Source organism: Furipterus horrens, unplaced genomic scaffold (assembly GCF_987537825.1).
Source record: "Furipterus horrens unplaced genomic scaffold, mFurHor1.1.pri manual_scaffold_17, whole genome shotgun sequence".
In the NCBI taxonomy this organism is placed as follows: domain Eukaryota; kingdom Metazoa; phylum Chordata; class Mammalia; order Chiroptera; family Furipteridae; genus Furipterus; species Furipterus horrens.
Window position 1 is genome coordinate 69185436 of NW_028327187.1, and position 15942 is coordinate 69201377.

The 15942-nt window shown below is 37.9% G+C and overlaps 1 pseudogene; it reads left to right on the forward strand.

The window, feature by feature from the left end:
* The first annotated feature begins 772 nt into the window (after positions 1–772).
* LOC149991162 (heterogeneous nuclear ribonucleoprotein A1-like) lies at positions 773–1946 on the forward strand (annotated as a pseudogene).
* Positions 1947–15942: the final 13996 nt, after the last annotated feature.

Below are 15942 nucleotides of genomic sequence, written 5' to 3' on the forward strand. Positions count from 1 at the left end.
CAATAATCTTAAATGTAAATGGATTAAATGCTCCAATAAAAAGACATAGGGTAGCTGAATGGATTAGAAAGCATGACCCATATATATGTTGTCTACAAGAGACCCACCTTAGAACAAAAGATCTACACAGACTGAAAGTGAAGGGACGGGAAAAAGTATTTCAAGCAAATGGATATAAAAACAAATAAACAAACGCTGGGGTAGTAATGCTTATATCAGACAAAACAGATTTCACAGCAAAGGCCATAAAAAAAGACAAAGGAGGACATTTCATAATACTTAAGGGAAAAATCCATCAAGAAGATATAACCCTTATAAATATATATGCACCCAATTTAGGAACACCCAAATATGTAAGAAAAAATTTTGAAAGACTCCAAGAAAAATACATAGAGCAACACACTCATAGTAGGGGACTTTAATACCTCATTGTAAACAATGGACAGATCTTGGAAGCAAAGAAACACCAAAGATACTGAGGCACTGAACAACACTCTAGATCAAATGGACTTAGTCGATATGTATAGAACTTTTCACCCCAAAGAAGCAAAATATACATTCTTCTCAAGTGCACATGAAACATTTTAAAAGATACACCACATGGTAGGACACAAAACAAGCCTCAACAAATTCAAGAAAATTGAAATTATATCAAGCATCTTCTCAGATCACAATGACTTAAAATTGGAAATCAACCTCAAGGAAAAAACTCAAAAACATTCAAACTCATGGAGAATGAATAACATGCTATTAAATAATGAATGGGGTTAGATTACTCCTTTCTGCCAGTGGACGCCGCTGAGTAAGCATCGTTCAAGTCTCCTGCCCTGAAGTCGTCATGTGTAAGTCAGAGTCTCCCAAAGAGCCAGAACAGCTACGAAAGCTCTTTATTAGAGGTTTGAGCTTTTAAACAACAGATGAGAGTCTGAGGAGCCATTTTGAGCAATGGGGAACGCTCACAGACTGTGTGGTGATGAGAGATCCAAATACCAAGCGCTCCAGAGGCTTTGGGTTTGTCACATACGCCACTGTGGAGGAGGTGGATGCAGCCATGAATGTTAGGCCACACAAGGTGGACGGAAGAGTTGTGGAAACAAAGAGGGATGTCTCAAGAGAAGATTCTCAAAGACCTCGTACACACTTAACTGTGAAAAAGATTTTTGTTGGTGGTATTAAAGAAGACACTGAGGAACATCACCTAAAAGATTATTTTGAACAATATGGGAAAATTGAACTGATTGAAATCAAGACTGACCGAGGCAGTGGCAAAAAGAGAGGCTTCGCTTTTGTTACCTGTGATGACCATGACTCTGTAGACAAGATTGTCATTCAGAAATACCATACTGTAAATGGCCACAATTGTGAAGTGAGAAAAGCCCGATCTAAGCAAGAGATGGCTAGTGCTTCATCCAGCCAAAGAGGTCGAAGTGGTTCTGGAAACTTCTGAGGTGGTCGCGGATGTGGTTTTGGTGGGAATGACAACTTTGGTCATGGAGGAAACTTCAGTGGTCGAGGTGGCTTTGGTGGTAGCCATGGTGGTGATGGATATGGTGGCAGTGGGGATGGCTATAATGGATTTGGTAATGATGGAAGTAATTTTGGAGGTGGCGGAAGCTACAATGATTTTGGCAATTACAACAATCAATCTTCAAATTTTCAACCCATGAAAGGAGGAAACTTTGGAGGTAGAAGCTCTGGCCCTTATGGTGGTGGAGGCCAATACTTTGCCAAACCACGAAACCAAGGTGGCTATGGCGGTTCCAGCAGCAGCAGTAGCTATGGCAGTGGCAGAAGGTTTTAATTACTACCAGGAAACAAAGCTTAGCAGGAGAGGAGAGCCAGAGAAGTGACAGGGAGGCTACAGGTTACAACAGATTTGTGAACTCAGCCAAGCACAGTGGTGGCAGGGCCTAGCTGCTACAAAGAAGACATGTTTTAGACAATACTCATGTGAATGGGCAAAAAACTCGAGGACTGTATTTGTGACTAATTGTATAACAGGTTATTTTAGTTTCTGTTCTGTGGAAAGTGTAAAGCATTCCAAAAAAGGGTTTTTAATGTAGTTTTTTTTCTTTTTTCTTTTTGCACCCATGCTGTTGATTGCTAAATGTAATAGTCTGATCATGACGCTGAATAAATGTGTCTTTTAAAAAAATAAATAAATAAATAAATAAATAAATAAATAATGAATGGGTTAACAATGACATCAAGGAAGAAGTGAAAAAGTTTCTGGAAACTAATGATAATGAACACACAACAGCCCAAAACATATGTGATACAGGGAAAGCAGTCCTGAGAGGAAAGTTCATAGCAATACAGGCCTACCTAAAAAAACTAGAAGAATCTCTAATAAAATATTTAACCCTATAGCTACAAGATCTAGAGGAGGAACAACAATAAAAGCCCAGATCAAGTAGAAAGAAAGAAATCATCAAGATCAGAGCAGCATTAAATGACATAGAGACTAAACTAACAATTCAAAAGGTCAACTTAAGTAGGACCTGGTTCTTTGAAAAGATAAACAAAATTTACAGGCCTTTTACCAGGCTCATTAAGAAAAACAGAGAGAAGACCCAAATAAATAAAATTATAAACGAAAGAGGAGAAATCACCACCAATACCACAGAAATACCAAGGATTGTAAGATTATTATGAACAACTGTATGGCAAGAATTTGTCAACCGAGAGGAAATGGACAAATTCCTGGAAACATATAGTCTTTCAAAACTGAATCAAGAAGAAGCATAAAGCCTGAATAGACCAATAACAACTAGTGAAATTGAAGCAGTAATCAAAAAACTCCCGGCAAACAAAAGCCCTGGATCGGTTGGCTTCACAGGTGAATTCTACAAAACATTTAGGAAATAACTTACTCCTATCCCCCTCAGACTATTCCAAAATATCCAAGAAGGGAGAAGACTCCTAAACTCTTTCTATGAAGCCAGTATAACCCTAATTCCAAAACCAGGTCAAGACACAACAAATAAAGAAAACTACAGGCCAATATCGCTGATGAACATAGATGCTAAAATCCTCAACAAAATATTGGCAAACTGGATACAGCAACACATTAGAAAGATCATACACCACGATCAAGTGGGATTCATCCCAGGGATGCAAGGATATTTTAATATTCACAAATCAAAAAATGTAATACACCACATAAACATAATGAAAGACAAAAACCATATGATCATATCAACAGATGAAGAAAAAGCATTTGATAAAGTACAACACCCATTTATGATGAAAACTCTCAGCAAAATGGGAATGGAGGGATCATACCTCAACATAATAAAGGCCATATATGAGAAACCTGAAGCCAACATCATACTCAATGGGCAAAAACTGAGAGCATGCGCCCTGAGGTCAGGAACAAGACAAGGATATCCACTCTCTCCACTCCTATTCAACATAGCCTTGAAAGTTCTAGCCACAGCAATCAGACAAGACAGAAAAATAAAAGGCATCCAAATTGGAAAAAAGGAAGTAAAACTGTCATTATTTGCAGATGACATGATAGTGTACATAGAAAACCCTATAGACTCCACAAAAAATCTACTTGACCTAATAAGTGAATTCAGCAAAATAGCAGGGTATAAAGTCAATATTCAGAAATCGAAGGATTTCTGTACACCAAAAATAAAATCTCAGAGATAGAAACTAAAAGAAAAATCCCACTTACCATAGCAACAAGAAAAATAAAGTACCTAAGGATAAATTTAACCATGGAGGTAAAAGACCTGTACTCAGAAAACTACATAACATTGAATAAAAAAAATTAAGGAAGATACAAATAAATGGAAGCATGTACCATGCTCATAGATGGGAAGAAGCAACATCATTAAAATGTCCATACTACCCAAAGCAATTTATAGATTCAGTGACATTACTATTAAAATACCAATGACATTTTCCACAGACTTAGAACAAATACTTCAAAAATTTATATGGAACAAAAAAAAAAGAGCCCAAATAGCCACAGCAATTTTGAGGAAGAAGAACACAGTAGGAGAAATCACAATATCTGATATCAAACTATACTACATGGCCACAGTAATAAAAACAGTCTGGTACTGGCATAAGAACTGACACATAGATTAATGGAACACAATAGAGTCTAGAAATAAACCCAGGTCGATATGGTCAACTAATATTTGACAAAGGGGGAAAGAACATCAAATGGAGTGAAAAGAGCCTCTTCAACAAATGGTGTTGGGAGAACTGGACAGGGGCATACAAAAAAATGAAACTAGACCAACAATTTACACCATATTCAAGAATAAACTCAAAATGGATCAAAGACTTAAATGTAAGCCGTGACAGCATAAAAGTCCTAGAGGAAAAAATAGGCAGGAAAATTTCAGATATCCCACGTAGCAACATTTTCACTGATATATCTCCTAAGGCAAGGGAAATAAAGGAAAGAATAAACAAATAGGACTACATCAAACTAAAAAGTTTCTGCTCAGTTAAAGAAAACATCAGCAAGATGAAAAGGAAACCAACCATATGGGAAAATATATTCGCCAATGACATCTCAGACAAGGGATTGATCTCCAAAATATATAAAGAACTCATACGACTCAACACCAAGAAGACAGACAACCCAATTAAAAAATGGGCAAAGGACCTGAACAAACACTTCTCCAAAGAAGACATACAGAGGGCCCATAGACATATGAAAGCATGCTCAACATCACTAGCCATCAGAGAGATGCAAATAAAACCACAATGAGATACCACCTCACACCAGTCAGAATGGCCATCACCAACAAATCAACGAACAACTTGTGCTGGAGAGGAAGCGGAGAAATGGGAACCCTGGTGCATTGCTGGTGGGGATGCACACTGGTGCTGTCACTATAGCAAACAGTTTGGAATTTCCTCAAAAAACTAAAAATGAAACTGCCTTTTGAACCAATAATTCCATTGCTAGGATTATATCAGAAAAATCCTAAAACATCAGTTCACAAGAACCTATGCACCCCGCTGTTCATAGCAGCACTATTTACAATAGCCCAGTGCTGGAAACAACCTAAGTGCCTATCTGTAGATGAGTGGATCAAAAACAGTGGTACATCTACACGATGGAGTACTATGTAGCACCAAGAAAAAAGGAACTTCTACCATTTGCAACAACATGGATGGAACTAGAGAGAATTATGCTCAGTGAAATAAGCCAGGAAACAAAAGAAAAACACCTTACGCTGTCACCTATTACTGGAAACTAATGAACAACACAAACAAAGGAGGAAAATTGAACCAGAGGTATGTAACAAAGAGTAGACTGACAGTAACAAGAAGGAGGCGGAAGGGAGAGATAGGGGTAAGAAGGGGAAAGGACTGGTCAAACAGCATGTATAAATGACCTGGACATGGACAACTGAGTGGGGACTGAATGTGGGAGAAGAGAGGGACAGGGTGCAGGGAAGCAAAAGGGAGGAAAAAGTGGGACAACTGTAATGGAAAAACAAGCAAAAATTTTTAGTTGGGGAAAAATGAAAATATGAAGAATGGAAATGCCAGTTCAGTGAATATTAGAAGGACAAGAGTTTTCCTTCACACTGTGTATTTTTCTCCCTATCTGATCCCTGCAGAGTTTGGAATTCTAAAGAAGTAAGTAATGACATAAGTTTCTTTGCATAAAACTAATAAGACCAGTTGTTAACAGAGTTTTTTTTTTTTTTTTTATCAAGATGTTGACTGGAATGTCATGCCTAAAGGAGACATGCTTGTGCTCTGGTTGTTTCCAAAAAGCCTCGAGGAACTGGGATTGACTTTCAAAGGTAATAGAAACCCACGAGATAAAAGGCCTGGTACTTTGGTTGGTTGTGCAGTCCACAGCAATCTTTCCAAGGAAGGAATGAAGGTTGTTTTCCTGAAAGATGGCTAGAATGGACCTTAAGGCACAATGGAAAACCAGAAGAACTTAGAAAAAACAGGTGTGTACAGGCAAGGCTGAATGCCAAGTATGTGTTTCAGCTTCTGTGTCCTGAAGGGACACAAAATTAAGAAAGGGACAGAAAATTAAGAAAGTCACCCTAAATGTTCTTTGTGTAAGTTCCAGCAAAGCAGAACTAAAGATCATAAGTGATCTTTCGTTAGTCTTTTTGTGTTTATGCAAATGAACAGGATAAATTAAAAATGGACTTAATGCAGTCCCTTTAATGACAAGGAGGGTAATCTTAGGGAGAAAAGTTGTGATTCAAGGAAAATCACAATGATCAGTGGCAGACTATAAAGTAGAGCAGCTAACCGTCTTTAAAGTTTCTTTTCATTTAAAATTTGTTTTCACTTGAAAGTTAAACTATGTCTGTGGTATCACCAAAGATGTTTAATTTACAGGCAAGAAGAATGTCAGATGTCCTGCAACTGTATATCTTTCCAATAAGACAGTCCTATAGATTTAGAGACTTGTTTGTGGGTTATGTTACAGAAATTAACATGTGTTTTATGTTTTCAAAGGGCATAAACCTATGATCTCATTACCTGAGTGATTGTCTGTACGTATAGGCCTCACTTAACCGTCTGCAGCGCCACCTTCTGAGACTCAAAGGTTTGGCTGAACTAACTGGCTGGGTTGGTGAAGTATTAGGTGGTCTGTGGGCTTCACTTTAAAACTGGTTTCTCTTTTCTATCCTAATGGCTTGGACAGAAAGGGCCCAGAGGTATGAGAGGTGTAAAACCTAAAATATTTTCCTCAGAGCAAACTAAGTATAGTGGGCAAAAAGATTTTGGACAGGTGAGATGTGCCTGGCACACCTTCCTCCAAAGAAGCCCTTTCTTTTCCCTAATGGAGGACATTGAAAAATTAATCCCTGCCCTCTGTTATCTAGTGGTTATGGATTGAATGATGACTTTTAACCCTGTTGCCAAATCTGTTGTCCCCAGAATACAACAAGGATGCCAGCCGTTAAACCGAGCATGTTGTTGTCCAGGGACAGCCAACTGCACTGGAGTCTGCAGGATTTTCCCCATGTGGGAAGGCCACCCTCCCCTCCACACCTCCAGTCTTATTAAGGATTTTTGGATCCAAGGGTAGGTAGGACAACAACCATGTCCAACTTGAAGCAACTAGAGGAGCTCGAGACCTTCACCCATTGTCCTTTATATTATAAAAGGTCTTAAGTGTGAGAAGGAGGGATTGTTATTTTTTATTGTTAAAATAATTAATTTATCATTTGTTTATTTTTTTTTAATAGTAAGAAGAATATATGAAATGGTGAAGGAGGAGAGCTTGTATGTACGACCCATGGGCATGGACCTGAGTGGGGGATTGCTGGGGAAGGGGGTGCTGGGTAGAGGGGAGCAAAGGGGAAAAATTGGAGCTATTGTAACAATATAATCAATAAAATGTACTTTAAAAATAGTAAGTATTATAAAAATGAAAAAAGAATATGAAATGATTTAGAGAAATAAAGATGATTTTAAGGAGATAAATGGAGGATAAATAATAAGAGTAGGGATTTTAAACAAGGAATTGCTTTAAAAGGGAGAGGAATGGGAAAAATGAAACTTTAAAGAAAATTAAGAAAAGGAAGGAAGGAGGTAAATGGAGTAAGAAAAGGATGATTGAAAATGAAATTGTAATAAAAATAGTGAAGCAATAGGAACAAAATTAAAGGAAGAATTATAGAAAGCTATATGAAAGAAAAACAATGTAAATAATGAGAAAGAATGAGGAGAAATTTACCTTAGAAGAGTTTTGTGCTTGCCTGCTGGGTTCTTCTCCTGCATATGAGTCTGATGTCTGAAGCTGCTGTAAGCCCATGTCAGATGCTGCCCCTATCTAACTCTAAGCAGAGTGCTCAAAGGTACAAGTGATCCACAGTCTGTAGCTCTCTCCTTCAGGTTTGGCTGTATCTAGGATGGTCCATGCTGCTTTGTACTGCTGGCTTTTTATTACCACAAGACCTAGGGTTGGATCAGCTAAGGACTGTGAGCACTGGGGGTATGGCCTCCCCCTGCCTCTGTCTGAAGTCTTGCCATTAGTCCTAGCCTAGCTGTTGACTCACCTGTTTCTGAGAGGGATTCTTGTGCACTTGGGAACTTGGGACCCCTGGATCTCCCTTGGGAGGAGCTATTCAGACTTCAGGTAAGATTAAGGGTGTTTTCTCCCATCCTTGCACTACACATTTTAGTCTTTCCCAGATTACTTCCAGTAGTGAATATTTTCAGAAGAGTTAGCCGTTTGTTTCATGTGAGGGGCCAATCTGTGTCAAAGGGCCAGTGCTTTCATGCTTGAAGCTGATAGTAGCTTTGTATAAGAGCCAAGGCTCTCTATGGTTGACCCCCTCCTTTCAGCCTCTCTGCCCTTCCCTTGGGTTTCCTGGTCCCTACTATAACTTTTTGATGAGGGTCTCTAAGCTGAGACTTGGTCTGTTGAGATAGGGCGAGCAGGTTTCCTCTTTTGTCAGTTCTGCAGCCTGGAGTGTACTCAGTGAGAAGACAGAAAGTCCTACTCAGAGCCAAGCACTTCAGTGTTAGCCAGAGATGTTGGCATTTGCTTCCTCGGGAGGGCTCACTGATGGTTCAGAATACTTCCTTCTTTGCAGGAGAGAGCTCTGCATTTCTGGACATCAGGGAACAGATCAAGGGGACCTTCCATTGGTTTTGGGGCAATTCCAGACCACAGATGTGAGATAAACTCTTTTTCTTATTCACAGGCCTCAGTAGGAGGTTAAATTCTCTGCTTTGTGTTTAGGAACTATCCTACAAAATTCCCACACGTTGAAAGTCTCTGTTTGGAGTTTCTCTTTTGTCCCCCTCTGTAAATGCACACAGTACCTGACAGTGCTATTTTGCAGTTTCCCTGATGGAAATCGTGTCTGTAACAATGCAGGAGTGAGGCAGCCGTGGCTTTGTGTGTCTGAGAAAACATCAGAACAGTTCAAAACTCAATTTTCCCATTCTAACTTTCACTTTTCTGCCCCAGCTCCATCAGCAAGAGAAAACTCACAGGGGTGGGAGATCCCATTAACAGACTTGAGAATGGAAAAGCTTTAATCCACTCAGAAAGTTCTTTTCTCATCCAACTCAGAAAGTTTTCTGTTTTGCTCTAACCCCTATGTTGTACAAATTTCTGAACTCTCTGTCCTGCTGGTCTCAGTGGGAAAGGACCTGTAGATCCAGGGTGGCTTGGCATAGGTAAGAGAAATCCAGAATGGATCAAAAAATAATTCTCCCTTTCTGCTAAGGTTCCTTTCCTTCAGACAAAGGAGCAGCACTGTTCCTCACAGGTCGGGGGGGGGGGGCGGGGGGAGGAGGGCAGTCCGTAGGTTTGTGAGTGGAAAAACCTTTTTTTCCCAATCCACTCAGGAAGTTCTGTTTTTTTCTCTTGCCTCTTCACTTCCTTGTCATCAGCAATTCCTTTATAGAGCTCCTATCTTCCCCTCGCAAAAGCCCTGTTGTATCAGTGAGGTTTCTCTCTTAGTCTGAGCTAATATAGTGAACTTTTCAGCCTGACACTTAAACCATAGAAGCACTTCATTATAAATTAAGATCTCTGATTTTCACAAATGTGGAGGAATCTCACTTCATTCTGCTACTAGAGACCCCACTGCCTCCCCTTCCCTCTCTATTGCTGCATTTTTATGGTCCCAAAATATACTTCGATATTACTAAAATGACCATCTCCTGAAAATACCTGTCAAGAAAGAAAAGATATAAATAAATGTTAGAGATGAAGCCAGAATGCCCTAGTGTGAGAGGCAATATTAGAAAGATACTGCTTCAGACCCTCTTCATCCATAGCTATGATACTATCCCAATTACAATTTTGGAAGAATTTTGGATCAATTGAGTTGTCATCAAAAGTCTCATTTGAGAAACACCTAAAAGATGTACTAGAAGAAAGCAAAAATATGCTCTCAAAATTTAAGGCTAAGAAACAAGATGAACGGTGAACAATGAAAATACCATGTGGATTGATCTAAACAGATATTTTCAATACATTGGGTTGATCAAAAGGTCTGTACTTTTTTTTTTTCTGTACCACAAGAGACATTTTTCATTTTCACTTTGTTGATTTGAATATTTTGTGTGTTACACCTATCTCCCACATGGTGTAACATCGATTGTTCTAAATTAGTGCCTCAATTTGATCATTATCAACTTCAACTTGTCTACCCGACTGTGGAGCATCATCAAGTGAGAAATCTCCAGCAGGAAACTTTACAAACCACTTTCGACACATTCTATCCATCATAGTTCCTTCTCCATACACTGTACACATATTTTTTATGTGTTTCAGTTGTGTTTTACCTTTCTTGAAATAATAAAGCATAATATGTCAAAAGTGTTGCTTATTTTACCCATCTTCAATATTGAAATGGCTACAAAAAACTCAATAATTTTGATGAGCTTTTTAAAATGTGCACTGATATGACAGCTGTCACAATACACTCTTAACAAAACTGTTTCTAATAAAGTTAAAGACAACTAAGCATTACTAGAGTCATCTTATGGGGTAAAAATAAACTTTTAGGCCAACCCAATACAAAATGTCCTATTTGGGAGGGTGTAAAAATGGTAGACCTACAATATTTTTAAAACAATTTTTAATCGCCAAAAAGGAAATTTCAACATATGCACATGGCCTTGGTTTCCCTGAACCTGGAGAATGTATGATGGTAAACAGACAGTGCAGGTGTTTCTCTATTCAGAATCACTAGAAAAACAGTCAGACTTTGTAGTTATAAATTCACAGTCAACAGAAAAGTTATAACTATACTACATAGTGAAATATTCAGGACTCATCAATAGGCTGGCACTTGAGCTTCACTAAATCTAGCAAATATTTAACTGGCAAGACAAAGAATTGTTTCAATTGAACAATGGCTTTCTCTTGTGAAATTATGTCTTTGCCTTTTGTCATACAAGGAGTTCATAAACATATACCCCAGAACCACTTGGTGCAGAAATAACAGAAAGGGGAAAAAATACTTATCAGTAGATAAATAGGAGACAGTATGCAGTATGCCAAACTCATTAGTCCATACCTAAGTGGTTCATAGGTGTTCTGTTTGTTCCTATAGAGAGGGTTCTACTTTGTATAGCAGGCTGGCTAAGCAACTGAGTGCAGTTCTAGAGAGAGAACCCAATCCTCACAGTGTTACATTGTTGTGGGTTGGCCAAAGAAAGGCTATGGAGCACCTGATTTCTCTAAGAATAAGAAATACATCAGGAGATCTGAAGTCCTGGGAACAATGCAAGATAATATCAAAGGCCACAATCAGTGTTCTGTGGACTCTGGGAACAGGCTTCCAACCAGGATTGCTAACATCAACCAAGTGCCAAGTTCTAGATCCATGAGTTTCCAGGGCCATTGGAATTTATTTCTCTTTACCTTTCTAAGCCCTACCGTTGCCTTTGTTCTGGGAGAGAGTCTTCACATAGGCTTCTCCCCTTTATTTATGTCTGGGTATAAATCAGTGCTTGCAGTGTCTTGGAGTTACTCTTTGGACAGTTAATCTTAAGACTTCATGTTGTAGCCTGATCCCTACACGTTGAATCATATTTTCTATGCTTTGCCAAGCAGTCAACTCAACTTATAACTCACTATGTCTTAGTCTATTATTCTTTTATCTCAGCAGGCCAAGATGGTGACAAAAACAGTTAAAGCATTTATGTTTCTTATTTTGCATTTCTTAGAAAAATGGTAAATATGACTGACTTTAGAATTCAAGTAAGTCATGTTAAAATTACAAGTGTAAAACTTTATAGAAGTAGATTGTAGATTTTCTTAATCAGATAGGGAAGAAAAGCAAAATGATAGAAATAAAACACCAATCCTGATAAAGAAAAAAAAAGAAAACAATCAAGGAAAATTGTATGATGATAAGATAGAAATGAAAATAAGATAGCAAATAAAATAGAAAAAATCTAAGTATATTTATTAGTAATTACACTAAGTATAAAGGTACTGATAGTGATTTGATAAAAACAATTTTGACACAATTTACAAGCTTTCCCCTAAACTCCCAAATTAGAAAATTCATTTTCAAGCATCTGTGAAACATTTATAAAACTTATCCTCTTATTAGATTATCAACTTCATCAACAATTTTCAAAATATTCAGTGTCATCTAGACACAGTGCCATTATAACCATAATGCACTCCAATTAAAGATGTTATAAAAAGATGACATTAAAATATACATTTGGAAATTTAAAAACACCTTCATGTCAAGAACAAATTATGAGAAAAATTACAAAATATATAAAATTAAATAATACTAAAAAGACAAAATGCAAAATAACAAAACTTGTTAGATGCAGCTAAAGTGGACCTTTTATTGAAAATAAAAAGTGAGTGTAAATAAGCTTAAAAATTAGAAACAAATTAAATAAAGCAAAATAAAGAAAATAACATACAAAAACAAATATCTGAAATAGTGAAGAGAGCATGTCATAGAAGATGAAGTCAAATCAGAGAGGTAACGAAAGGAAGAAACCAGATGATTCAGAGCCTATCAAGCTAGAGTGAAGACTGTGACTTTTACTCTAAATGAGGTTGAAAGTCATGGAAGGGTTTGAAACACAGTAGTGACGTAATCTGATTGAAATCATATGTTGAAACTAGTCTAAAGGGGGGCAAGGACATAATCAGAGAGACCTGTTAAAGGTAACTAAATAACTTGGGGCAAGATAGTGGTGGTTTGGATCAAGTTAATGGCAAGGAAAATAGAAATAGTCAAATATGGAATATATTTTGGAGATAGAACTGACAAAATTTATTTATGGACAGAATATGGAGTGTGAGAGTGAGATCAAGAATAACAGCAATAGAGAATGGAAGACAGTGGAGGAGTGAGAGGAGGCTGCGCTTTCTAGCTCCTGAGACATGTCTGTAGTTGGGACTAATTGCAGACAGAACATCTCAGTTAACATCTAGACACTGGTAGGAGTTGAGCCTTGGCACTGCTGGATCAGAGAAGACTGTTTGGGAGCGACCTGTTTGGTGAGGATAGCAGAGGAGAAAGGGACAAGACGGGATTTCTGACTGGGTTGGCTTCCCAAGCTGTGTCTGGAAGTACACAAAGACTTTTTAGTGGCAACAGGCTTCCCCAGGGAGGAATCAGGAGGAGAGCGGGGCTCTGCCCACTGGCAGAGCCAGGAGTGGGCCAGGTGGCATCTGGTGCTGAGAGGCAAGAAACAGCATACTGCTGTGTATGTAAGAACGTGTTTTTCTTTTTTCCCTTCCTCTTGTATACTGCAGAGAGAGGAGGAGAGGTTAGGGATGAGACAAGATTCTTGAGGAGTCCAGGCACAGAAGTGCACCCACCCACTCCCCAACACTCTGCCTGGGTCGCACAAGCATGCACAGGGAGGTGCCCCCATCAACTGGCATAGGCGCACAACCAAAACACTGGCCGCCGTGTCCAGGTGCCGCTCAGGCCCGCCCCAACAGGCATAAAATCAACGCGCCAGTGGACGGACAGAGACACCCACCTTCTCCGTGCTCAGGTGCCTGCAGTCCCACCCAAACGGTCTCAAAATCAACCTGCTGGACACACAGGCGACTGCGTAAGCAAAAAAACACCAAGGATATGAAGGAATTGAACAACACTCTAGACAAAATGGACTTAATTGATATATATAGAACTTTTCAGCCCAGAGAAGCAAAATATACATTGTTTTCAAATGCACATGGAGCATTTTCAAAGATAGACCACATGTTAGAACAGAAAACGAGCATCAACAAATTCAGTGAAATTGAAATTACATCAAGCATCTTCTCAGATCACAATGCCCTGAAACTAGAAATCAACCACAAGGAAATAACTCAAAAAAAATTCAAACTCATGGAGAATGAATAACATGCTATTAAATATTGAATGGGTTAACAATGACATCATGAAAGAAATAAAAAAGTTTCCAGAAACAAATGATAATGAACACACAACAGCTTAAAACCTATCGGATACAGCAAAAGGAGTCCAGAGAGGAAAGTTCATAGCAATACAAGACTACCTAAAAAGGATAGAGAATCACAAATAAAAAATCTAACCCTACAGCTACAAGAACTAGAAGTATTACAACAAACAAAGCCCAGATCAAGTAAAAGGAAGGAAATCATCAAGATCAGAACAGAATTAAATGCCATGGAGACTAAACAAACAATTCAAAATATCAACAAAAGTAGGAGCTGGTTTTTTGAAAAGATAAAAAAAATCAACAAGCCTTTAGCTGGGCTCATCAAGAAAAAAAAAAGAGAGAACCCAAATAAAAAAAATCAGAAACGAAAAAGGAGGTAGCTCAACCAATATCACAGAGATACAAAAGATTGTAAGAAATTACTACAAACAATAATATGGCAAAAAACTTGATAACCTAGATAAAATGGAAAATTTCTAGAAACATACAATTTCCAAAACTAAATGGTGATGAAGCAGAAGACCTGAACAGACTGATAACAAAGAGTGAAATTGAAACAGTAATAAAAAAACTCCCAGCATACAAAAGCCTTGGACTACATGGCTTCACAGGCGAATTTTACAAAACATTTAGGGAAGAACTAACACCCACTCTTCTAAAACTATTCCAAAAAGTCCAAGAAAAGGGAAGACTCCCAAACTCTTTCTATGAAACCAGTATTACCCTAATTCAAAAACCAGGTCAAGACACAACAAAGAAAGAAAACTACCAGCCAATATCACTGATGAACATAGATGTTCAAATCCTCAACAGAATATTGGCATACCGGTCCAAAAAGCACATTAAAAAGATCATACATTATAATCAAGTGGGATTCATCCCAGGGATGCAAGGATGGTTTAATATTCACAAATCAATAAATGTGATACACCACAAAAACAAAATGAAAGACAAAAATTACATGGTCATATCAATAGATGCTTAAAAGGCATTTGATAAAGTACAACACCCATTTGTGATGAAAACACTCAGCAAAAAGGGAATAGAGGGAGCATACCTTAACATAATAAAGGCCATATACAAGAAACCCGAAGTGAATATCATACTCAATGCACAAAATCTGAAAGCATTCCCCTTGAGATCAGGAAGAAGACAAGGACGTCATCTCTCTCCACTCCTATTCAACATAGTCTTGGAAGTTCTAGCCACAGCAATCATACAAGAAAAAAATAAATAAAAGGTATCCAAAATGGAAAAGAAGAAGTAAAACTGTCACTTTTTGCAGATGATATAGTATACATAGAAAACCCTATAGACTCCACCAAAAAACTACTTGACCAAGTAAGTGAATTTGGCAAAATAGCAGGGTAAAAAGTCAATATACAGAAATCAAAGGCATTTCTATACTCCAACAATAAAATATCAGAGATAGAATCTAGAAAAAAATTTCCATTTACTATAGCAACAAGAAAAACAAAGTACCTTGGAATAAATTTCACCAAAGAGGTAAAAGACCTGTACTCAGAAAACTACATAATCCTAAAGAAAAAAATTAAGGAATATACAAATAAATGGAAGCATATACCATGTTCATGGATGTGAAGAATCAACATCATTAAAATGTCCATACTACCCAACACAACTTATAGATTCAATGCAATTTCTATTAAAATACCAACAATGTATTTCACATACCTAGAACAAATACTTCAAAAATTTATATGGAACCAAAAAAGAGCCTAAATAGCCACTGCAATCTTGAAACAGAAGAAGGCAATAGGAAGACTCACAATACCTAATAGCAAACTATACTACAAGGCCACAGTAATCAAAACAGCCTGATACTGGCATAAGAACAAACATATAGATCAATGGGACAGAATAGAGAGCCCAGAAATAAATCCAGGTCTATATGGTCAACTAATATTTGACAAAAAGGGAAGCAACATAAAATGGAATGAGAAGAGAGTCTTCAACAAATGGTGCTGGTAGAACTGGACAAGGATGTGCAAAAAAATGAAACTAGACCACCAACTTATGCCACACACCAGAATAAACTCA